This window comes from Gadus morhua, chromosome 11, assembly GCF_902167405.1.
Source record: "Gadus morhua chromosome 11, gadMor3.0, whole genome shotgun sequence".
Lineage (NCBI taxonomy): Eukaryota > Metazoa > Chordata > Actinopteri > Gadiformes > Gadidae > Gadus > Gadus morhua.
Window position 1 is genome coordinate 12307289 of NC_044058.1, and position 24809 is coordinate 12332097.

Here is a 24809-nt window from a genome sequence, read left to right on the forward strand (position 1 = left end):
AGCCCATGTTCCTATGCAGAACTGGATTCTCAACTTTCACTCTGTCAGGTGACGGAGCCGTTTAAATACCTATGTCTACGTCCCCATTGGTCAGTCGAGAGAGTGGTCCTTCACCGCTGGGCTGATTTAACGTTTGGGAAAACTGAGACATGGTGGGCAGACTCAAACGCAAATGTTAAATTCTACACCAATAGGACGGTGAGGGGGCGTGTTCATAGAGCTGCCAGTTCCTGCCCAAGTGTTGTGATTGCAGTCTGAGTTGAGAACGCGCGTCTGCCTGTGGTTCGGCGCGCTCTTTCGCTGCTGTTTATAGCGCTCTGGGAATACTAATCTCATCTTTGAGGGGACAAACAACGAATAAGCTTTCTATTCTTCGAGGCGACTTTTTCGCTTCTGCGACAGCGTCATCTGTGCAAGAAGGAGCTGAATATTTCCCAGCAGTGAAAAGAGGCGAGGAAATAATATAGGTAAGAACTCGTTGCGACTACTTCGATACTTTTTTTCTGCTGCGACTTGGTTCATTAGGACACACTGCCTGTCTCATAATTCCCTGAGTTTGTTGGTTGTCTTCCTTCGGGGGTATTTTTATTGCACGCAATAACGTGGTCGAACCTTAAAGAGCCTAAAGAGCTATCGATACATCGTCAGTCCAGGATCGCAACTTGGGGCTCTGCGCAGTAGCCCCTATTCTTTTGTTTTTCCTGGGGTAGCAGCTCAGCGAATGTACAGTAGGCTGTGGTACAGTGAACGATGTGCTGAATAAAAGATCATGTCGTATCGGAACGGTTCACGGATAGACGTTGTGTGAGTGGGGTTTGTTGATTCACGATTTGCCCATTTCCCCCAAATAACGTTACACAAAGACGCATTTGTATGCTGCAAGGATGAAGGACATATTAATGTTACGCTTACACTTAACGGTTTAGTGACACCATTCTGTTGTCATTTCTACTACAGAATATATCATATTGCCGGTAAAAAAAATGTCATTGAAAAATAAAGGATACATCTGTTCCGTGCGTCCATCGCAAACTGGAGATAAAACCACAATAGATTCTTGTTCCACAGAGACTGGTGTCTACAATCTCCCAATCCCAGGGCCACAGTTAACCCGTCAGAATACATACAGTTATTTCCCTTTTCCCCCTTCCAATTTTGCACAGTTTACTTGCGAGCCATTCTCTATTACCAACCTGTCCGACGTGGTTCCACCACATCACCTCCCAAACTGAAATCTGTTGTGTCTTGTGTATGTGTGTGTTTGTGTGTAGGTTTGCGTGTGCAGGCGCCCGTGTGTGTGTGTGTGTGTGTGGGTGTGGGTGTGGGTGTGGGTGTGTGTGTGTGTGTGTGTGTGTGTGTGTGTGTGTGTGCGCGCGCGTATGCGTGTTCACGCGCGATCAAGTAGACCACACAGGTGTGAATTACATATTTGAAGGGGTGGTTACTTCAAATCAAAAAAGTTTGATAGCAGTGGCTACTCTAGTATCCTGGACACAGATGCATCAGGCAGTAGTATAGGCCCATATGGCTGAATCATAATCATCCCCGAGCATTTGCTTGTTCCAATTATTCGTTGACAAGATTTGTTCCATTCCATTTTGGATTGTAGCTAACAATGGCAAACGAATGGTTTCCTATTTCGATGTGTCCAATGGTTTGGTAATGCGTTTTTTTTTCGTTAATACTCTCTCCCTGGCCCTCTCCAACCTCAGTGTTGCACACTCACAGCGCTGTTCTCAGGATGCTCACAGTGCCTTGACCCCCGCTCCCTGCCGCCATTATGTCATGACGTGGGAACACTGTGGCTATGGCTCGTGTCTGTGTACCAAATATGCTTATAGGGTCAATCATCAACCCCATGCAATCATCGCACTATTGGGGGCTGCCTTATTCCCTCGCTTGTCAGACGAGTGGACCTCTTTCTGTTTAAAGTAAATTTGGCTTCATAGCACTAACCGATCACTGGGTTGAAAACATTTGTCATCGTTACTGCCCCTGACTCTTATGCGGTCTCTCTTCATTTCCTCCCCATAGGGGTAGGTATATATGTATGCAGACATTATAGTCACTCACTGTCCTCCCCCGGCCCAACCCTCCTCTCATGTTCACCAATGCAAAGCAACAGTGGAATGATTTTTCTTTCTAATGCCTACACTGTGCATTAGGGAATCTTAGTGGCCTGTACATTATTCTATTGTTGTGTGTGTGTGTGTGTGTGTGTGTGTGTGTGTGTGTGTGTGTGTGAGTGAGTGAGTGTGTGCGTGTGTGTGTGTGTCTGTGTGTGGGCTGGGGGGGGGGGGGGGGGGGGGTTGAATACAAGTACCGGGACAGCATGTCCATTTTCCTCATCGTTATTGTGAATAGCTTTCCGTCGGCGTGGCTCATTTTCACCTCCGATGGCTCCGTTGCTCAGTTAGCATGCTTAATGGCGCATATTGCCCAGTATGCAAGGCTCCCAGTTTCCATCACGGAGACACTTTTAGCTTGAAACGACGGGGCGTTCCATTGGATGGCTTTTCTCTGTGTTTGCAGATGAGGGTGTTTTTCTAATGGTCCGCAGGGTAATGGTGGTTGAAATGGGTTCGTAACCAGGGGCCCGTAGTGGGACCTTCAGATGCCCCATTTCATATTTCAACACGGAGACAACTCGGTCCCCATTCTCTGCCGACGACCACAGCGCATTATACCACACACATTACGTACGGGTACATCGCTACGGGGACCCGCGCAGTCTGCTCTGAAGGGATGCTCTGTCCAGGCGTGTGAGTCGGGGATGTATTAATGCCCTAACCCCAAACAGTGGCGAGCCGTTGGGGCGGTTGCAGCTGCTGAATTGCTCCACTCACATTCATTTCCTCCCCATTTCAAGCTCAATAAAATCCGAGTGTATTCCATCCCTTTTTTCTTTGGCTTTCCCTTTTTTTGTACAGTGCTCCTTTTGTTGCTGCTGCTGCTGCTGCTGCTGCTGTTGTGTTGTTGTTGTGTTGTTGTTGTTGTTGTTGTTGTTGTTGTTGTTGTCTTCGGGCCTGGACAACAATGATTTGTCTGAAGTGCCGGGGCGCTAAAGTACCTGCAGCGAGCCACAGTCGCTAGTGCCTAAAGAATGGGCAGGCGCCGTGCTTGAGGAAGCAACAGTTAATCTCCGCTTCCCGTCGGAGACACATGCCGCCCCGGCTCGGCCACGCCACCTGAGAGAGCCTCTGCTCCCTGGCACCTCATATTTCAACCTGATGGTAGCAGGTTGTTACCCATGGCAACTGTGCAGCCAACGGAGGGCTAAGCTTGAAGGAGGAAAAAAGACGAAATGCAGGGAGAAAGGGGGTGGGGTGTCGGGGTGGGGGAGAAAGGGTTCGGGGACTCGGGGGGGAAGGGGCTGGGGGTTGGAGGCGGAGCAGGAGGATGTTAAGGATTCAAGGGTAACCTCCCGCCCCTCCCCCCTGACTGCTGCCTTGTGTCCAGTGAAGGGTTTGGGACCCCTTGGGAATGACTTATCACCCGTCCACCACAGAGGCTCCCCATCATCCATTACCCCGGGGCCTGACACGGGACGGGCCCCGTCCGGGCGATCTGCCGAGACCAGAGAGAGGGTCCTTGGCCCCCGGAGACCGGCCCGTTCCCCGTGGTCCGCAGCTGGCAGGGAACCGGCATTAGCATGTTGCGTGGGGCGTTACAAATGGAAGAGTTAGGGGAAGTGAGGCGGCCGTGTGCCTCCTGCACTGCAGCTGATGGGGGGTCTTCCATCACTGTCCCCCGCCGGACCCCGCCACAGCCAGAGCATACCGCTCAGCTGGCAGCGCAGCGCCGCAGTGGCACGGGGGGGGGGGGGGAATGGCTCTTTCTATTTGTTTTTTAGTTCCTGCCTTTATTTATTTTGTTGCTGATTCAGCTACTCGTGTGTCAACCGCATTAGCCTTATATTAGCGTTGGTTTGAACACGGCGTTACCCTTGTGATTCTCCGCACGGCAGTTTAAGCTACATCTGTTTCCCCCGGGTTCCCCCCCCCCCCCCCCCCCCCCCCTGCTGGATCAAGGTTATTCTGCAGGCGTGCGTCTCGCGGCGACACTCAGTGCTCTCCCGCATCGGACCAATCTCGTGCCATTAGGGTGGAGTCCTTGGCAGTCTTGTAATTACTTCTGGTGATACCCGAAGCAGGCGTGCGATGGCTACCCTCCTGCGGTCCTCGCCGTGGTTCGTGCAGAATGGGAAATTACAGCCTACTTGATGAGTGTGTAAATTTCAGGAAGAGAGAGGGGGGGGAAAGAGGAAAAAAACACCTCTGGGTTCAGTGAAGGGATAGAAAGTGAGAGAAGGGAAGTGAGAGGAGATGGCGAAACCCCAAACATCAGGGCTGTCAGGGACCGCACTCTGGCCATGTGACAGACCCCGCGCCGTCAGTCCAGACTGGCTGTCTTCCTGCGGTCCTGTCTGAGCTGTTGTTGCAGGAACATTAACCCCTCGTCCAACGCAGACTCGGGGGGTGTTTGGGGCCGCCAGCCCCACCGCGGCGTTGGCGGCGGCGGCCCGCTCTGCTAGCATGTAGCGGAGGAGTGCCTGCTTGTGCTTTGTGGAGCGCGGTGGACACAGGCTGCAGCAATTAACACAACCTGTAGCCCACCACGTCTGCACGTCGGCTCTGATGTATTTGGGTCAGCGATGGAGTCTGGGGTACCGTGAAAGGGCCCTTTTGTTTTTTGCTTTGGCTTTAGCTACTGCTAAACGTTGCTCGTTTTGGTTTGAATTCCCAGTGTGAATGGGAAGAATCGCTAGTGAGAATCACTAGCGTTTCCCTGGTAGATAAACAGCCGTGTCCCCGGCGGAGCACGGCTGCTGTCTGCTGTGGAGAGCTAGGCTGCTCTGACCCCCTCCTGGTGAATGGACGTGTTGATAGTGGTGGTTCAGATTGAAGGTCTGCAGGCTGGCCATTGGGTGAGCAGTGGGGAGCTACGGATGTCTTTCTTATTAACCTGCCTCGGATTATCTTCACATACCACACTTATTTTAGAGGGAATCCAAGCTGAAAATGCATTGAGAATATTATTTTGGGCCACTTGCCATAAGCATTCATTTTATATATGTGTGATTCCTGTTATCTGAAGACCTCATAATAATTGAGGTTGGCAGTCGTTAATTATGCAGGGTTTGGTCACATTACTTTTATTGCCTTCACCAACCATGCCAAGGTTGATGTTTCCAACTTCTTATAAAAACAAACATCCTTTCACAGTTATGTCAACCCCTACTTTACCACCCTTTATTTCACCCTGTCTTTGTCAGGTCTATTTGTGCGGCATTGTTCCTTTGTCATCTGTTTGTTGTTCCATATGAAATTATTTATTGACCTGGTTCAAGGGAATGCAAATGGTGCGATGCTTTGGGTTTGTTCATAGCCACGTACACGTGTGAAGGGGAGAACCGGTACACCATTGAGAGTGTGAGAAAAGACTTGTACATAATCTCTCTCTCTCTCTCTCTCTCTCTCTCTCTCTCTCTCTCTCTCTCTCTCTCTCTCTCTCTCTCTCTCTCTCTCTCTGAGCATCAACACTGCCGCGCCGCCTGCCCTTTTAGATGAAAGAAAGGGTACCTACTCTCTGCATAGTATCACAGACACACGCATCCTTTGATTGGTGTAACAAGGCGATTTTCCCTCGCTACCTGGAGGGCCGTTCGGAAATGGCATGTGCGGCAGAATGGAGGCCCGTCTTAAGGGGATTGAAAGGAAAGGATATGCAGAGTTGAAGTTGTGTTTTCGTGCATATTCTAGACAAAGAAATGGCTAACTGCATCTTCATCTTTGCTGAGCTGCTTACACCCAGAGACATATTTTCAGACCAGTGGAACCAGGGAGGATGTGGGTGTGTGTTAGTGTGTGCATATTAATAAAAAAAAAAAAATCGTACTGCTCCGTAGCATAATGTGAACTCCCAGATGATTTTGATTGCGCTTGTATCAGCAAAACCCTAACCCCCTCTTCCCGCACCCTTCGCTAAGCACAGGAACAAACTGTTTCATCTTAATGCACTACTCTCTTCCTGCCTGCTATTTCATTTAATTGGAGGAAACGCCTTAACTAAAGAACCCAGTGTCCCTTTAAATGTGCCGTACACCACCTATCGATTCCCGGGTCCCGGTGTGGACGGCTAAAGGTGCTTTAGTTTGTGCTCCAAATGAGCGCTTTATCACTTCATAATGAGGGCCAGCCCCTTGGCTCATTGATTGAGCGCTCAAGCAGAGAGCACAGCAAGCCCTCCCTCCAACCCCCCTTTAATTCCCAATCTTCCACCTCGGCCCTCCTGACTTCCGATTCCAAAACCCGGCCGGCTCTGTGATAACGGACGGCCATCCCACCCATGCAACAGGCAACGTAGGAGGTGCAAGGCCCTGACTTGTCAATTGATCTGCCTCCAACCGGGCCTGTATCGGTGGGGGTCTGTGGTCGACTGATCGAAGAGGATAGGATTTATCCACATGGATAAAGTAAGACTCATTCAATTTCCTGTTATGACAAATCAATTCAATTCCTGCTCTCCTTCCAAATTAAGTTTGAATTGAATACGAAGATCTTACAGATCTCCTCCCCGTGCCCCCCGCGTGGGCAGGGATTTCATTAGGTGTGCAGATCTGATGCAGGTGCTGCTGCTGCTGCTGCTGCTGCTCGGTGGGGGAGGGTCTTCAGGGATCGACGGATGTAAATAAAAAGCATCGCAGCCTTTGAAGGACCTGCGAACGTAACCCGAGCTACACCCGCAGTTTTTGGCACCCGCAGAGTAAAATCCACAAGGAAAAGATAATCTCATCGGCGTGGAGCCCAGAAGCCCAGGACTGTATGAGGGGGAGTGTTGTTCTCAAAATAACAGACACCGTGAGTCCTCAGGATAGATCTACTGAGGCCGGCAGTGCGTCCTGATAAATGCATTGGGAGTACTTGTGGGCACACACACACATAGACTCATGAATATCTGATGCTTCTATTATGAAGCAACAAAATAGATCTGATTTCTGTTGATCTGCGGAAGAGCAATTGTCTGGTGTCACGTGCTGTGTGAAGCAATTAGGCCAACTACAGGACGAGGGCATTGATAGAAGGTGTTTTCTCTCCTTTCTCTGTAGATTCTATTCATAGTTACGACCGCGTCCCATCGATTCTTATGACACTTTATCAGAAGGAGATTTTCATGGTTCTCATATGTGAAATGAAGCAGGAAATTAAAACCCTAAGATAAGGATTTTTTTTTCTCCTCCGTCTTCCCACCTTCCCCAAAGTCACAGTTTGAATACGGTAATGCTGTATTCCGTTCAATCCTAGCTTCGTTCTGCACACTCTCAGAAGGGTGTGGCAAGTAATTGGGAGGTAATTTGTAGTGGAGTAATTCATTACTTGTGTTGTTAGATTGCCAAGTAAGATAGCACTGTGAATAGGGTTGGACAGCAACTATGGTTCAAGCGGTACCCACATAACAGGTACCTACCATCGTATTAAAATGCACATTTTGCTACTAAATGGAGTATTAAGTTAGCATCTCGTATAGGTTTTAATTTACTTATTTTAAGAAAAAATCATGCTATTGTTATTTGTTATATTATTTTTCTATTCATTTCAAATTATTAACATTTTTGCAATGGCCGTAAAATACCCAACAGATTATTTTATCTTATTCAGGTCACCACTATAAATGGCAATTACATAGACGGTATTGTCAAATTCAAACAATTCCAAGCCCTATCCATGAATCCTCTTCCTGACCACGGCTGTATAATGTTAGTATAATAATCAGGAGTACACTAGCCTGTACTTAACCCTGCGTCCAGTTTCAAAACTTTCCATAAATAGCAGTCTGCTTTGACCCTGTCAGCAGCAACAAGTTTGTTGCATAGCCTACTGTACACCCCAAGAATGAACTGAGGCAGACTCTGTTCTCAGCTTGCTTCAAAATATGATTTGGTTGAACAAGTTTTTAGGTTGCACTCAACACTGACAAAGCTTTGATTTCGATTGTCTTCTCGAGATGCATGTTTCTTCTCCACACAAAAACAACCAAACTATACCATTTGTGAGTATTAGCATGCTGTTATTGGATTTCATTGCTGCGGTTGAATGTTTTTGCTTGAGGTTTTTTCCTTGTATGGAAATGAGCACTGCTGGAATGTGTGTTGGTGTGAATCCTTGCGTGCGTGTGTATGTTTCCTTTGGTCGCCATATGTGAATATCAAGTGTTTGGATAGGACACGCTGGAAGATAAGTCTAGAAGGAGACTTGTGGAGTTGTTTTTCCCTATTCCTCAGAACCCTGGGCCCGCTTCCATTTAATTTGGGCTATTTTTAAAACCATCTCCGGGGGCAGAGAGTTTGGGGTTGTGTTAGCCAGGAGAGGGGCTTGCAGAAGGGGGGGGGGGGGGGGTTGTCATTTGAATCCGACACACAGGCTCATGTCCAGGATAAGTAAAGCAGACCTCTTTCCTTCCCATGCATTTTCCTTACCAATCGACTTCAGCTCAGACGTGTGTGTCTGACTGTCTGTCTGTCTGTCTGTCTGTCTGTCTGTCTGTCTGTCTGTCTGTCTGTCTGTCTGTCTGTCTGTCTGTCTGTCTGTCTGTCTGTCTGTCTGTCTGTCTGTCTGTCTGTCTGCGCGGGATAGACTATTTTCTAAACGCATAGTGTATAGATAGTATATATGTTTGAACATGTGTAATTTTTTTACATATATGCAAAGTATTTGTCCATAGATGTACTGAAAGTTGTAGCCTACATTGTTGTGGACATTTACCCGACAACTATAAGCGTCTTCATTTTTATATCCTAATTCTATTTTTATTTGACAAAAGGAGAGCCATAAACTTCCTCCATCACACACACACACACACACACACACACACACACACACACACACACACACACACACACACACACACACACACACACACACACACACACACACACACACACACACACACACACACAGCGTCTCTTCTGATGTGGGCTGCTGCCTCATTGTTTTCTCATTTCTTTATTGCGATCTTGCGTTATCTTCCTGCCATCTCCCTTTCTCCCCCAGGGACTTCTGCCTGTGATTGACGGCATAAGCAACAACTGTGGATAAACAACGCACCAACCGCCAATATTACTTTTTCATAACGCAAGAGGAAGTTTGTGTGTGTGTGTGTGTGTGTGTGTGTGTGTGTGTGTGTGTGTGTGTGTGTGTGTGTGTGTGTGTGTGTGTGTGTGTGTGTGTGTGTGTGTGTGTGCCTGTGTATTCACTTATTTATTCAGTCACCTTCCCTCTCTGTTCCACCCAATGAGGTTTTATTTTAAATGTAGGCCTGTTGACAACGATCGTTAGTGAGCGAATCATACGAATTATGGTAAACAAATTTCATACTTTGGTTGGTTTGTGGTCCTCATACAAATGCAATACGCACTCACATACACAATGCAACACATTTTTGGCATTTTAAATCATTTCCCTGGGGAGCTTCGTAAACAGAATGCGGTATCCCAAACGGGGGGCCCCGTATCATTTGGATAAGTGCGATCCACGCTCTAGTTTTGAATTGAAATCATGCCACCTCAAGTTGTATTCCTTTTATTGCTTTCTCAAACTCTCTTGCACAGAACCGAGCAACCGCCAGCGTAGCAGAAATTGAATAAAAGGAGGAAAACAGCAAAGGAAAAAAGACGAGGAAAGAAAAGTTTTCATCACACAGTGTGAAATGACGTTTAGGGCGCCAGTGCCATTGGATGCTAATAGAAATCATGTCCAATTGAACACTCCTCCAAACCCACCCGCCACTCCCCTACCCCCCCCCCCCCCTCCCACCGGCCAGTCCCCGGCCCCCCCGCTGCTTGTTCAATTTGAGCGAGAGAGACTGTCGGACACAAGGCGGTGACACAGGTCACAGCCAGCGTGTTGACGTTCGCTGTTCGGATCTGGTTTCTTTAATTAGCCCGTGTTCTTTTTTAATTAACCAGTCGACTTAGCGCCTCTGTCAATGCCTCTCTGCCCTGGCAGGCAGAGGTGAATGCCTCTCTCCATTCTGTCTCCATTCTGGGCTTGGACTCGTAGCGTGTTCCCATTATTGTTTCAGGGGAAGGTTTGTCGTCCTCTTCCCTGTTTGATTACCATGATAATACCCCCTGGGGGGGGAGGTTGAGGTGGGGGAGAGCCAGCTATGGCCCACTTATCAGACCCCCCCGCCCACGTACAGGACCCTGGCTCTCCCCCTATGCCGCGCTCCATCAGTTAAACCAACACTCCGCAATTCAGCATTAATCTCAAATATCATAGCGCGACCGGAAGCTGGACGGCCAACACAATGGCAAATTAAGGGCTACGTCAGTGCGATAGTGCACTGCCGCGCTGCAAACTGGAACCTTCCCAAGTGTAATTATGCTATGCTAATTCACCCCCCCCCCCCCACCCCGCCGCTATAAACCAGGCTCCCTGGTCAGCCAGACTTGATACTGCGGGGTAAGGAGATGCAGAATGAATGAATTAGCTGAACGGCTGAGATACACGCTGAAACTCAGATACGCCAGACCTCTGTCCCAGTTGGCGGGAAAAGGGTGGTTGGACATTAAACAGGCAGAGCTTCCCGATGCCACCCCCCCCCCCCCCCCTTTTTTGGAGAGGGGGTTGGGCAAGGGGGTGGGGTCTGCGGGGTCGCCCACCTTGAACTGTGATGGAGTGATTGATTATTAGACAGGGGTAACCCTGTGTACCCCCCCCCCCCCCCCCCCCCCCCCCCCCCCCCGCTCCACCGCAGCCGCTGACATGAGGACTGTGTTAACGTCGGACACGCAGCGCAGAGAAATCCCTGTCACGCTCTGTAGGGGCGAACACTGGTCAGGGTCAGAGGTCAGGAGTCCAGGGGAAGGGGGGGACGGGGGTCCGTGTCACGACCTGAATCCTGATTGATTCTCTTTGCAGCCGGCGGCCGTCGCGGTAAAGAAAGTTAAGTGGAGATAATGGAGAGTGGAGGGAATGTTCTAGAGAGGAGTAGGAGGGGGTTGGAGGGGGCGGGGGGCTAGAGACCCCCACGGTCAGAACACACTCAGTACATGCACACTTCGCCGCCGTCGCTCTTCCATGCGCTGGCTGTGTTTTCACTTTCGCAGACCCCCCCCCCCCCCCCGTTGAAACGAGACACACCACCACATGTTTTCCCTTTACCCCGCACCAGACAGCTGAGCCCCCCCCCCCCCCCCCCCCTCCGAGTGGGGGCGGTGTCTGCTGGCCAGATGAGCACCGCTGGGCGGTGGAGGGGTCCCACACACACACACACACACACATATACACACATATACACACACACACACACACACACACACACACACACACACACACACACACACACACACACACACACACACACACACACACACACACACACACACACAGGACCCTGTCCACCGCTGTGTAGTTCAGCAGGGTTCTCTATAACATGCAATGCAGGGTTCTGACTGAGTCATCTGGATAGTGAATTAAAGGGAAGCGTGGGTGTAGAGTAGTGTCTTGGTTCGGGGGGTGTTCCATTCAGGAGACCCTGGGTTCAATCCCCCGACAGCCGCAGCCTACGGACATCCTTGAGACATGAGCATCCACAACCCTTTCCCTTGCCTGCGGGTAACTGAAACCGTTGTGAGTCTCAGAGGACAACAGCGTCCATGTTCAATGACTCCATGGTTAAACACCCTGGGTCGTGGGCCAGTGGTGAATAATATTGACAGTTGTTTTTTTGACTCATTTGCATGCAACTCTGCAGGGTTATTGTGCAGGGGGAGAGGCATCCCGAGAGGAGCGATGTGAAAGCACCGTCTTCTCCTTGTGAGAGCTCACAAGTTGTGGTGTGCTTCCCGGGGAAAGCAGCAATTATGGGAAAAAAAAGTCCTTTGAGCGGTGACTGCTCTGGCATTCTGCCATTTAAATGTCTCCTGTCTCCTCCAGAAACTCTGAAATGCCACAATCGCTGCAGCATTCCACCAGGCCTGAACCCGGGACGCTGTGCTCCCCAGGCCGGGCTTTCAGCTGGCTAGTTCTTCTTCTTCGTCTTCAGCTTCATCTTCATGGTTATCATCATCATCCTTATCCGTTTTTGTGCTGCCTGAGCAGCACCAAACCTTTTCCAGTACTCTTTGCTCTGTCTTTGCAGAGACCTTTTTCAGAGCAAGTGCATTGGACACAGTTTCTTTTGCAGTTGTGTTCAGCTTGTATCTGTTGGAAAGATATTTTATATCCACTGTGTTGTTCTCTGTACTGTATGCAAGGAATCCATCTTTTACAACAAGTATAGGTTATGAATAAAGATGGGCTGATGTGCAGATATTGGGGGAGAAAGGCAATTGTCCAACGTTCATATTTTCTCCCAATTCTTTCATGTGATGAATAGTTAATGCTTAGTAAGAAGAAGGTCAATGATCAAAAATATCACTGTTAATGGTTAACATGGTTATGATGTTGAGGTCACGAGTATCCTCATGGTTAATTGATTCTGGCCTAATATTTTCCAGCTGGTTTCATGACCTTGTGCTCCTACCCCCTGGCTAGCTCTAACAACAACAAAGAGTGATCAGGATATGTTCCTGAACAGCTTCTCTCCCTTTATCCTTTTCTCTCACGATGTCACTCTTACGGTAAAATAAGAATGAGAGTAAAATAAAATAAATGCTTTCCTTAAAACAATTAATGATCAAATGATTGCCCTTATCCACCACACAGTAACAAACCACAAATTAACCTAGCATCGTTAGCCCCGTAAGTGTTAAAAAAAAAAAAAGGATGATAAAAAAAATAACACCCATTTGTTACAGTATGGACAATCCGAACGATAACGAATTCGAGCCTCTCTAGCCCTTAATTCTCTTACCACAGAGCTTGAGTTTTCCGACTTGTTTTATTTTTTTCAATGTGTTTTGGAAGTGTTTGTCACTAGCCATGCTTAGCCGTTGGCCTCCATAATGGTTTTGAAGTGTCGGCCAGCCTAGCGTAGCTGTTAGCGTTAGCGTTAGCCCAGATGATCCTCTCTCTGAGTCCTCCTCTAGATCCGGCTCCGTGGGGCTTGATCTGTCACGTTAAGCAGCTGAGTCTTACGGCTCCAGGCTCTCTTGATTAATCAAACCACTGCTAACTCAAAATTAAGTGTGTGCGCGTGTGTGTGAGCATGTGTGCAATCTAGAAAGAGAAGAGATTTTGTCTCCTGCTAGGATGACTGACTTATAACTTTTTAAAACCTCTTGTTCTTGTCTGCATATTAGACAAAAAAAATCGATGTCAAATGTTGCTAAATGGAGCATTTGATTTGATCATTGTCTAAATGATAAATTTCACTAATAAAAACATATTTGACAGATTCATAAGCAAAGAAAATAATTCTTTATTATCATTTTAAATAATTCTTTAATTATTTAAAATGATTATATTATATATTATATGTAATTTTATTAAAATGCATTAATAAACTGTTATAGTTTTGTTCAACCTCGCTTGAACAGAGACGTCAGGGAAACAATTCATGTGAATTCAATCAAGTAGACTTATTCTGGACCAGACAAACTAACCATTCCAGGATCAGACAAACTAACCAAATCTGACCTGGCCCAGTTCTGTTCCTTGACATGATGCCACACTATCATGGTTTTCTTTTGTTTGTGGCGTAGGGATTGGATGGAAACTCTTTCACCCCTGGGGAGGGTTGTGCCATCATCTCCTGTTTCATCGTCTTGTTTGCACGATGGAAAAGGAATCAATGGAAAAGCACCGTTACAGGTGTGAGCTCTGCCGCTCAACCATGGCTGATACTTCAGATGGGATGCTGCTGGTGGTTGTTGTTGGGTTAAAGGGCCCCGATGGGCATCCAGCTCCAAGAATCAGTTCATCCAGTACAGCTTTTACCGCTCTGGTAGAGCTCCACAACTTACCTGTCTCAGAACTAGGACGGGCCGGTAGAATTGGCTTGGTCCCAAACTGCCTTTCAAGAAGTGTCCAGTCTTCTTTCACTTGCCAGTTTATAAGTATAACTGTATTAAAGTAAATACACTCTATTGTCTAGTGATCCCAGTCCCTCCATAAAGTGGTCTATGAGTTTTAAAAACCATGATTCAACACCGGTGTCTTTATTCACATGCAAATCCCTGTGTTGATTTGACATCGATGAACGTTCATAAGAAGCTGCAGGGCTCAAATCGTTTTCAGACATTTGCTTTCAAAAATCATTTTGCTGACTGACGTATGCACATGCAGTTCCAAGCGATTGTTTAAGTGTTTTCAAATAGACAGATTCACTGAAGTCTGGAGGATCAGTACTTCACAATGGGGTTCCTGGCTCAAGTCGAAACAGTTCCCCAACCCTCATGCTGCGATGTTTACCTCCTGTATGGAGGATAAATCTTCAGCTCCCATGCTGTCTTTGCAGAGCCAAAGCCAGGCTATTTCCCCAGGTTGCGTGGGGCGCATCCTCCATTTGTCATCTGCTAAATGACTAACTGATGGGCAGGAACCAAAGTCTGAACGAGGCAGAACCAGTCTGAACAACCCCCTCAAAATTGTGGCACAGGGAGACTAATCACTGCATGATGTTGAGTGCCTTTTGAAGTTTCAGCATCATGACCAAGGGTTCAACTTTAACCCCCCTACTGCAACTCTCTGCCAAGCTAAGTTAGATCAAAATCATTTTAAAGTGTAAGTGAACCCCCTTTTCCGACTTGAATTTGTACACTATAAAAAGATAATATATATAATAAAGCGCTTTTGGCAGAGGGCTCTACGAAGGTGTGTTCTCCCCACAACATCCACTGCATCTTGTTGATTCTTGAAATGAAATATCCGGGAAGCATTACCCTCTCTCGGACATAAACATCCAGATCAACCGCTAATAAGATGGAGGTCAGCACCACCACACACACCTGCCCCCCGGTGTCCCTTTGTCCTGACGTTGAAGAATATAGTAAGAGGCACTTCAACGTCATGACGGGTATGACAAGAGCAGAACCTTCACTCATGTTTTCTCAATATGATGGTCTTATTTCAGTGTCGGTAGAGAATACCAGATCATATGAGACTTATTACCACGTTTAAATCCCCAAATAAAAAGATTTGGGGTTCACTGCCCCTTTAAATGACATTGATCTCAAATTATGAAGGGCATTTCAATGGTGGATTTTGCACAGATGTCTGCATTGGCTTGAACGCGCACACACACACACACACACACACACACACACACACACACACACACACACACACACACACACACACACACACACACACACACACACTTGAAAAGCTAGCGTCTCTTTAAAAAATCAACATTGCAAAGTTTATCGAGCAATTTTCCGTCTGGAAACACAAAAGTGCTTTAAGGATAATCAGGGAGGTACTCTGCTTGTTGTGCCTGGATCTCGTTTCCGCTGCTGTGTGCTTATCTAACACTTTCATATTTCCTTCCCCAGAATGTTGTGATCTAATAGAGGTCCTACAGATTGCAAACACAAGCAGTCATCGATCACCGCTTCAGTCGACACCCCGCCGATTGGAGCGGGGAAAATAACAAGGTCTTTGGCCTGGCGCCTCAAAGTATCATGCTACCCAGAACAGCCTGTTATTGATAGACAATAATACCAGCCCACCTTCACCCTTTGGGTTCTCTTAGCAAAACAATGGGAGAGGTAAAGAAGGAGAGACTAGAAAGATGAAGAGCAACGGGAAGAGGGAGTGCAAGAGCATAAGGCGAGGGCAGGGAGAAGAGAGGAAAATAAGTGTGTGTGTGTGTGTGTTTGTGTGTGTGCGCATGTTTGGACCTCTCCCTCACCCCAAGTGTACCTCCATCAGTTTCCTGTGGTCACCAGCTGGTGGGCCTGCTAATCCAGGCTCTGCTTCCGTTGCAGAGTCTTCCAGCAGCTCAGCCCCTGAAAGGCGCCCGAGCCGGGGGTCACAGCTCCTATCACCGCCGTTTGTCACTAGTATATCTTTCTGGGAGTTTAGGATCCAACCGCGTCGCCATTCCCCTTGCTTTTTGTTAGGCCTTTGCTGGAAGGATAACGGACGGAGCAGGCAGGGAGGAGGGGGCGGTGATTACAGTTTATTGGGAGTTGGCTTCAAATAATATATTTTTAAAGGGGAGCTTAAGCCGGTGTGGTTAAAAAAAGCTATTTTCCAGAACGACAGTCAGAACACAATTTTACTGGCACTTCATTTATTTATCTTGATACATTGTGTGGACGGTGTCGTCACATCAGGAGCACACATTGAATCATTGGCCTTTTGAATGTTTGAATAATTTAAACTCATTTCAATGGCCTGGCCAAGTTATGTGACTCCTTCTAAACAGCCAGCGGACCGGGTTAAAAGCGCATAATGGGGGCGTGAGGTGCCTGCGTGTGTGTTGTTAATATGCTATATGATCAGGTGTCTCCTCATCAAACACATGGAGATGCATTGTGAAGCCAGCCAGTCTGCCTCTGAATTATTTACACATCCACTCGCCTTTCAGGAATAAAAATAGTGCGTGGGTGTGTGTGTGTGTGTGTGTGTGTGTGTGTGTGTGTGTGTGTGTGTGTGTGTGTGTGTGTGTGTGTGTGTGTGTGTGTGTGTGTGTGTGTGTGTGTGTGTGTTTGCATGTTGTTGTGTATGTCTGTCTGTTGGTTGTGTCTGTCTTTCTATTTCATTAGTGTGGGTGTTTAAATGTGTTTCTGTTTAGAGTGTGTGTGTGTGTGTTTTGAGTGTGTGCATGTGTGCATGTGTGTCTTTCTGTCTGTTTATCGGTGTGTGTCTGTTTATTAGTGTGTTTTCTCTTGCTACTTTGTTTTGCGGCAAACTGGCAAGCTTCGCCGCCTGTAGCAGATTGGCGAAACAGATTGTGAGCTAAAATGCTTGCTTCTGCTCAGGGATTTTCAAAGCCTTTACGCAGTTATTGTGTTCTCTTTCTGCGCTCCTTCATCCTGGAATGGTTTTGAACTAATCTGACGATAGTTTGGTGTGTTATTGTTTTATTTGATACTTTCTAGTACACCATGCCCCACGGCCATGTAATCAGGAAAAGATGCATGTGAAGATGCTCCTACTGGCTTTGTGTTATCGCAGTTCCGGGCGGTAGAAATACATTTGACAATATTCTCTGGCCTCCGTCTCCGCTGTGTTCATCAGAAATGCAACATGGCCTTTTCCTCTTCCTCTTTCTTGCAGTTGGTGACATTTCCTGGCTCCTGACCTTTCTCCATCCTTTGGTAACACTTCCTCTCCTGCTCATTGGATCACAGCAGCCCATCTGTTGGTAAATGGTAGGTCGAAAATTATGTTTTCCCCCAAATAACTATGTGATTAATTTTTCAGCACTATTTTATTACTATTGACTTCGTACTTGGAAGACGATTTGATTGCACTTTTCAGTCAACAGCAAATTCTTAAGCTGAGTTTGACGAGCGGAGTCTCCCATGAAGCAGTCCAACTGTTTAATTAATGGCCCTTGTGAAAACAAAGCAAAGCAAACACGCAGCTTTAATCGTAGATATGATTAATTCACATTAATTAAAATGGTAATCAAACATTAAGAAATGCCCTTTTTACTCGTCTGGCTCTGAATTGCAAAGAAGGTTTTTTTTTTATGTTTCTATGCTCTTGAGAATGTGGTCGTTTTGAAAAGTAATCCAAGCCGTATGTGTTTAATACAGACATAAAACCAATCGCGGACATAAAAGGTGTCCTCCCTTTGAACTATGATTTCATTCATCTGATGTTGCCCGCCCAAAACAAAAGGATTTATCCCCATTCAACAAGACCCTCATGCATTCCTGTGCACCAAAACCTCGCTGCCCTGGGTTTTCACCACCACGCTAATCAACATAATTGGAGGTGATGATGCCATGGTGGAGTCCAGCTCCACTGTCTCAGCGACAGAGAGGCAGGCTGTCTGCCTGCTCCCGGGCCAGGCGGGGGAAGGTGTGGACAGCAGAGGACAGGGCCAAGGTGCGCCACTGACAGACCCTCCTCCTGGGACTAATAACCAACAGATGGCCGGCCAGATGTGGGCTGGCGGTGACCTTGGTCACCACGCAAGGTCAACGCCAGCCGCCACCTGTCTTCAAGACAGCCCCTGATGCACAGACGTGGGGGCGGGCATTTTTCCTTCTTTCTTTCCATCTTTCTTTCCTTCCTGCCTATTGGTGCCTTTTTGGTTTTGGTCGTTGGTTTTGGTTACCCTGCCGACCAGTTTAGTACTGAGCCAATCGCGTCCTCCTGTCAACTCTGTACGCGTCGTCCGGTTCGTTTTTGATTCGCCACAATAACCATCACTCTTGTGATACCAATGAAGCTGCGCAGCTTCGGGACCCGGAGGGATTCGACATTCCTATGCTAGAGCCGCACAACGGAAAAACAGTGAGGCACAAACACAACTCATTTTAAAGCCCTTCAGCTCCTGTTTACCACTCTAAAAAGGCACCGGCGACCCCCTCTTCCAGGGCTAAGCGCTTTGTTGCCGTGGAGCTGTTGAAGTTGAATGCATATCTAAAAATGAACAAAACCCACTGATGTGAGCATGCGCCGGGGTGCTTATTGCGCCACGCGGCTCAATACTTTGATCGGCGGTTTGATTGGCTGGCGGCGGCGCGGCCATGACACCGCTCAAACAGCCGACTGTGAGCACAGAGCCGAGAGAGGCTGCAGGCAGCGGGAGCCGGAGCAGGCAGCGCAGCAGGGGAGGGTCCTATGGGGTTCATACTACACAGTCACCATCAGAGCCTGGAAACAGGCTGCCGAGGAGGGGGAGGGAAAGGGGGAGGGAGGGAGGGGGGGGGAGGGAGGCGAGGCGCTGATGGTCGTGAAGGAGGAGGGAGAGGATGAAGAGGAGGAGGGATGAAGAGATAGTGGAGGAGGAGGAGGAGGAGGAGGAGGAGGAGGAGGAGGAGGAGGAGGGTGAGAGAGGAGGGTGAGAGAGGAGGGTGGTGGTGTTGGTGGTGGCCGGAGGTGTCAGGAGGATAATTGGGGTGAGCAGATCTGTGGGGTTGATATGGCAGCTTTATTAAGAGTAGTGAAGTCGGATGTCTCTCTCTCTCTACCCCCCCCCCCCCCCCCCCTGCTTCTCCCACTTTCTCTTTCCATCTCTTCTCTCTTTCTTCCTCTCTGCGTCTGTACAACTCTCTTTCTCACCCACGCATGCTTATAAGCCAATCTTCAGTGCTGCTGGAGCCCCTGCACCAACAAAGAGATGGAGGGCCAAGTTGTCCTAGATACGACAATGCAGCCCATTACTCCAAACCCACTGATGGGCAAGTGGCAGATGTGACGTATGTTCTTTCTTTGGCTAAGCGCCACGCTGCTAGCTTTTGTATGGGCGTTAAGCGTGGATGTGCTGTTATGTGGATCGCATTGATTGATATTATGTAAGCCTCAACATTATTATTATTATTATTGTAATCGTCAATAGGACTCAAGCACACCATACAGAGCCAAACGGGGGAAGGTCAGATAGCAGTGGTCAGGGAATATATTACGTCGGATTCCCTGGGGAAATATTGTTTTGGAGGACATTGGGAACTTTTAGTCCTCTTCCCTTAAAATATACTAACTATTAAAAAAATATAAGTGTACATATAAAATGTTTGTGTTGACTTTGTACTGGGAGTCAAAAAGAAGTTTAAGGTAAATACATTACAAGCATATTTAATACTCGTGGTAATTACACAGGTAAACAAATAACAAGTCAATGTAGAGCTAAAAAGGTAAATAAATAATGTATATTCGACAGAGGGAATATAGTGGTTGAACAATAACAAAAGAAAGAAAACAAAAGCAGTGTGACATATTAGAGACCGGAACCCTGCTGAATATTTAACACTTGAATCCTGTGTGACTCAGAATCACGATACATTTCTAAACAAGGAACTCGCCTGGCCCTAGTTCACCACTGTGTGTATTCCCATCTTTTCTGAACTCCGTGAGTGGCACTACAAAGAAAATGTGTGCCAAAAGCGGTGTTTGTGGTTATGGACAAAATGACTGGAATTTCTTTCTCAGCCTAAATTGGTTTCAAATCCCTGTCTCTCTCTCCCAGCTCTGGTCAGCGGGATAACTGTATGTGTACACCGCCTCCGCCGCCGCCCAGTAAATAAGGAACCCCGCTCCTTCTACCGGCCAGCTCCATGCCTTCCAGTCCACTCCAGCAGGGGCCGGCTAATCCTCTTCCTGGTGGTGGTGGAGGGATGGCAGGGCGTCCCAAAGCCCTTCGCTGGCCGGACTTCAAAGACCCCAGCGATACAAGGGGATTGTGAAGGAGATGGGCCGGGGAAAGGGGGGAAAGTGAAGTCCGGCCATAAGCTCTTGGTGGTCTGGGGGGGGGGGGGTCGAGGATCACCTCAACCTTCTCCTTCTGGATGTTCCCGAGGTGACGTCGTTGATGTCCAGGGGGGGTGGGGGAAGTGGTTCTAATTGGAAGGACAAGCGAGCTGGCTCGGCAGGCGTGTGTAGCCATGTTGGCGCCGTGGTGGGGTCTCGTCTGCGAATTGTTATTTTCCCATTAGTTTTTCAGTCCCTTCCCGACGCTAAAACCCTACAGGGGTGTAACCTGGCAGGGTGGCAGGCTGCGGAACGTACTGGAATGAAACTGCGAGCAGCTGCTGCCAAGTCGGACATGCAACGACAGGAGAAATAGTTAAAACCTCCTTTCAGTTGTTCGTGTTGAAAATAGAAAAAAGGGAAATGAAATGCCATCTGTTTTTCTGAACTTCCGCCCTCACAAGCCTCTGCCTCTGTGTTTGACTAACTTAAGTTGTTTTGTCAGTTGAGCGAGGGTTTGGGCTGTGATGTAAAGACTTACGTTTGAAACAGGGAGAGAGAGCTCTGCGATTGATGTCGCCCGCACTCCCCGACGGTGTACCTCGAAGCGGTTTCATCCTTTGTTTATCCCTCGACAAAATTTGCACCGATGACTGGAGTTGGATCGCCTGTGGATGCTCTTTCCAAATGAGGGCCTCAGATAGAGGGTTTCTTGATCAAAGCTGCCAGTTTATAAACAGGTCTCAAATTTGTCTCGACGTTTCCCACGGCATCGTGGATTGTTGTTGGCAACGCCAGCTTGTTGTTTTATTTGAGTCGAGCTGCGTGTCTCCCGTGCTGACAAATGAAAAGCCAACAATCTTTCTGTGAAAGTTGTGACACTGCGGTTGCAATGTTGCACCGATGACAATGCTAATTTAAATTGGCGTCATTAATGCAGTACAGTAATAAAGGGTCCTTTATATTCCCTGTCTCCCCAAGGCCAGAACGCTCTCCGTTGCTTTATTCCACTTTTTTAGTACCCCACTCCCTATTAGTTGCCCTCCTTTAACGGCTGCTAATCAAGTGTATTTGTTTCCTTTTTAAAAGTTAATAAAAGCGCCTTCCACATTTAGGGCTCTTTTAGTATCTCGTTTATCGCGAGGGCTGTTGTTCCCTCGTCGGGAACGACTCCCCCCTGCTGAATGGAGACGGAGGAGGCCGCACCGAGTGATCTGCTAATTATCTTAAGTGGGCTCGTTGGTGTCGTAGATCTGTTGTGTTTTCCCTCTGCGGGCAGCCGGGATGCTGTCAATGACTGCTGTTGTCCACTCAGCCCGGCCCTGGTGCACTCTGTCCCTGCCCTCTGATGACTGAAGCAGGAGACGTCAGCACGCCACTTAAACCCTCATCCATCAGCCGAGGTTAACCCTCCGAGCTGGCGCGTTCCAGATTTAACCCAGCAAGGGGAAGATTATATCGTTAAGTACTCAACCAGCGGATTGAGTTATGGTTCGTTTCATTGCGCTCCCAGTTCGGTGCCGTTTCGTCGTCATTATTTCAGAGATGGAGCTGAAGTCAATGTTGACTTGTTTTCCCCCGAAAGAGAAATCGCTTTAAAGATCTCCAGAGCAATATTCCAGCGGTTGGGATCGTTGGGTTCAACCCCTCTCGGTTAATGGTCTCATACTCTGGAGAGGTTTGGGGAAGACGATGGATGACAGTTGGCATCGAGCGGGTGATCTCTGGCCGCCTGTTGACTGCTCATGGGGATGCTGTAGGAAGCGCTAAGAGAGTAGTGGTTAGCATAATGCTAACAGAGCGCCTTTGGACGTTATGTTTAGAGTGGAGCACAGCAGAGTTTATTTCGTCATTCATTCATTCATTCATTCATTAATCCATTGACCCATTCATCCATTCATCCATCCAACCATCTATGCTTACATGGAGCACTGCTTCCTCTCATTATCTTCCTTGTGTTACCTCACCTTTTTCCAAATTAATCTGTAATTATCACTGGAGACAAGCGCAGCAGAAATATGTATGCTAATGTTTTGCACTTCTAACCCTGTTGTCTTTTTTTCAGTTGTACAGGAAGTTGCGCTGATTAAAAGCACATGTCAAATAACATTATTTAGTTAATTACAGCCTGATTATGTCGGAAAATGGACTTGGTGGTTAAAAAGTTGATTTTCACTTACAGTTGGATTGCCACCAACAGTGCTTCACGGTCTCCATAGCAACGTTGATCTGTTTAGGGGTGTAATAGAATTGTGTTTGGCTAATCTTTACTTATTCCGGACCGCACACTGTGAGTGGCTGAAATGATATGCAGCAGTTTATCCGAAATGCCTGCTGCTATTTCTCATGATTAATTCTTTCTGAACCCACTGGGTTAAGCATTAAGGAAGATCGCTGCATTAATCGGCAACCTATGTCTATCTAAATGGGTAATTGCGAGCTGGTTGCTGAGAAATATATGAATGCTGTCTCGGAGGCTTTAATGGAGTCACTTCCTTTAGATCTGGGGTGTCTGCCTTGCATATTAACGGGGAAGGGTTCCATCCCACCCCCCAAAGACATATTCCACATAGATGCATTTTAACCATCCCTTACCGAGGATAAGAGTATAAGGTCTAGTGTACAGACATTAGTATAGTCGTGTTCCCTTATGTCTACCGGAGCTATATGCACTCAGGCTGCATGTTGCGGCGATTCACCGGATAAAAATACAGATAACGTATTAGGTCATAGGCAGACACACACTTATAATTAACGCGTTGTTGTTATTATAAAGCATAAATGTCAAGTGAAGATGGTGATTATTTATAGTTTTAATTTCCTCCCCGGCACGAGATATGTGTAATTGTTTTCTCCTCGGTTGTTTCTTGTATTGAATGGCTCCACCATGCTTAAGACTGGGAGCAGGGCTAATGATCAGTGATGGATGATCTGTCTGTGGGAGGAATACCCTGGTGCCCTGGTCCAATAGCATGTGTTCCTCTGTGCTTTCATCATGCACTTAAATTAAAATCATTGAAATGTTAGCAAGACTGGCAAATAAATAACCCTAGCCCCACCAAGTGCCAACAATACCTCTGATTGCAGTATTCTCCACTAAACTTTAGCAACGGCCTCTACGAAGGACTTGAATCAGTAGTTTCCACATCCTTATTCTTACCCGCGGTGCAAAGTTTGGTTCTCGTACAAGCCGCTTGAGCCCAAATTATCTCCTTGCGTCGCCTTCACAAAAGATGGGTTTCTATGTGTGCAGCGCAGACTCCGGTGTCTGCTTCAAAAGCACCTGGGTGTGTTTCTATGAGCAGATGCGGTGTGCAGAGGATAGGGGGGGGTCCTGAGAGAAAGTTGGTACAGCATTGAGAATGAAGTTATTTGGGGAGGTAGCAGGATGGGTGGGGGGGGGGTGATTACCATGAGCCGGCTTCAGAGAGGCTAGGAGACGGCGGCATGGATGATGGATTTTTCGTCCTCCCTCGGTAGATGGCAGGATCCTCTTCAAGAACATATTCGTGCACAAACACGCACACACAGATGCACACACGCCCATGCGCACACACGCCCATGCGCACACACAACCGCGGCACACACCAACGCCCAAAGACACTATCAATCTTCTTATCTTGTTTGCGGCTATTTTCAATCTCTGCCACTCTGCTTCTTCTCATAGTCCCTCGCCCGCTATATTATTTATTTCCCTCTCCTCCCGCTCTCGCTTTTTTCTTCTGCTCTCATCACCAGCCTCTCCACCTTCTTCAATATGTCTGTGATTGGAGAACACACGGCATCACTGAACCAATCTCATCCCTATTCATAGACTTCCGAGTCTCTCTCTTGCTCTCCCTCCCCTCCCCTCCCCTCCTCCCTCCCTCCCTCCTATCCTCCCTCCCCTCCTTACCGGCCACCTCTTCCTTTGTACCTCTCTTCTTCTTTTGGACGTTTTTGTTTGGCTTTTAAGTCCCATGCCCCTATCCGGCTGAACCTGCCTACTATAAAATGTTGACACGGCGTCACAGGCCAAAAATATATAATAAAATAAAACATGCTTGCTAAGCGTTTTAAAGCTAGTCACGGTCTGCCGCCGCACACGCACAAATGGCCACTCACACACACATGAGTACGAATACCAACTCACACACGAAAACTAACACGCACGAACACAAACGGACACACACACACACCCACGCAAACACACACTCTCCCCCTCCCCTCCTCTCCTCTGTCGTAATTACTGCTGAATCCAGCAGCTATGGGAGGCTTGTGCGGCTCGGTCGAACCGTCATTACTGACAATCCTCTAGCCTTTATCTGCCATGCGAGGCTCAGACAGCCTCGCTCTGCAGGGATGAGTTCATTGGCTCACTGGGAACCCGAGGATAGGCGGTGGAGGGGTGCTGGATGAAAAGAAAAGATGATCAGAGGAGAAGTAAAAGCAAGGCAAGGGGAGGTTCCTCGTAAATGTGTGTGTGTGTGTGTGATGGGGGGGGGGGGGGGGGTAAAGGCGGGGTGGGATGCAGTCGCACCTATTTCAGTTCCTCGACAGACAGAAAGGAGT

General features: G+C 47.7%; 1 protein-coding gene across 1 annotated transcript in view; it reads left to right on the forward strand.

Moving 5' to 3' along the window:
• Positions 1 to 233: 233 nt before the first annotated feature.
• sema6cb (semaphorin 6Cb) overlaps positions 234 to 24809 on the forward strand; it is a gene marked incomplete in the record, with an annotated part of 122742 nt that continues 98166 nt past the window's right edge. Inside the window, 2 exon segments of the mRNA XM_030370203.1 lie at positions 234 to 467; positions 17172 to 17266.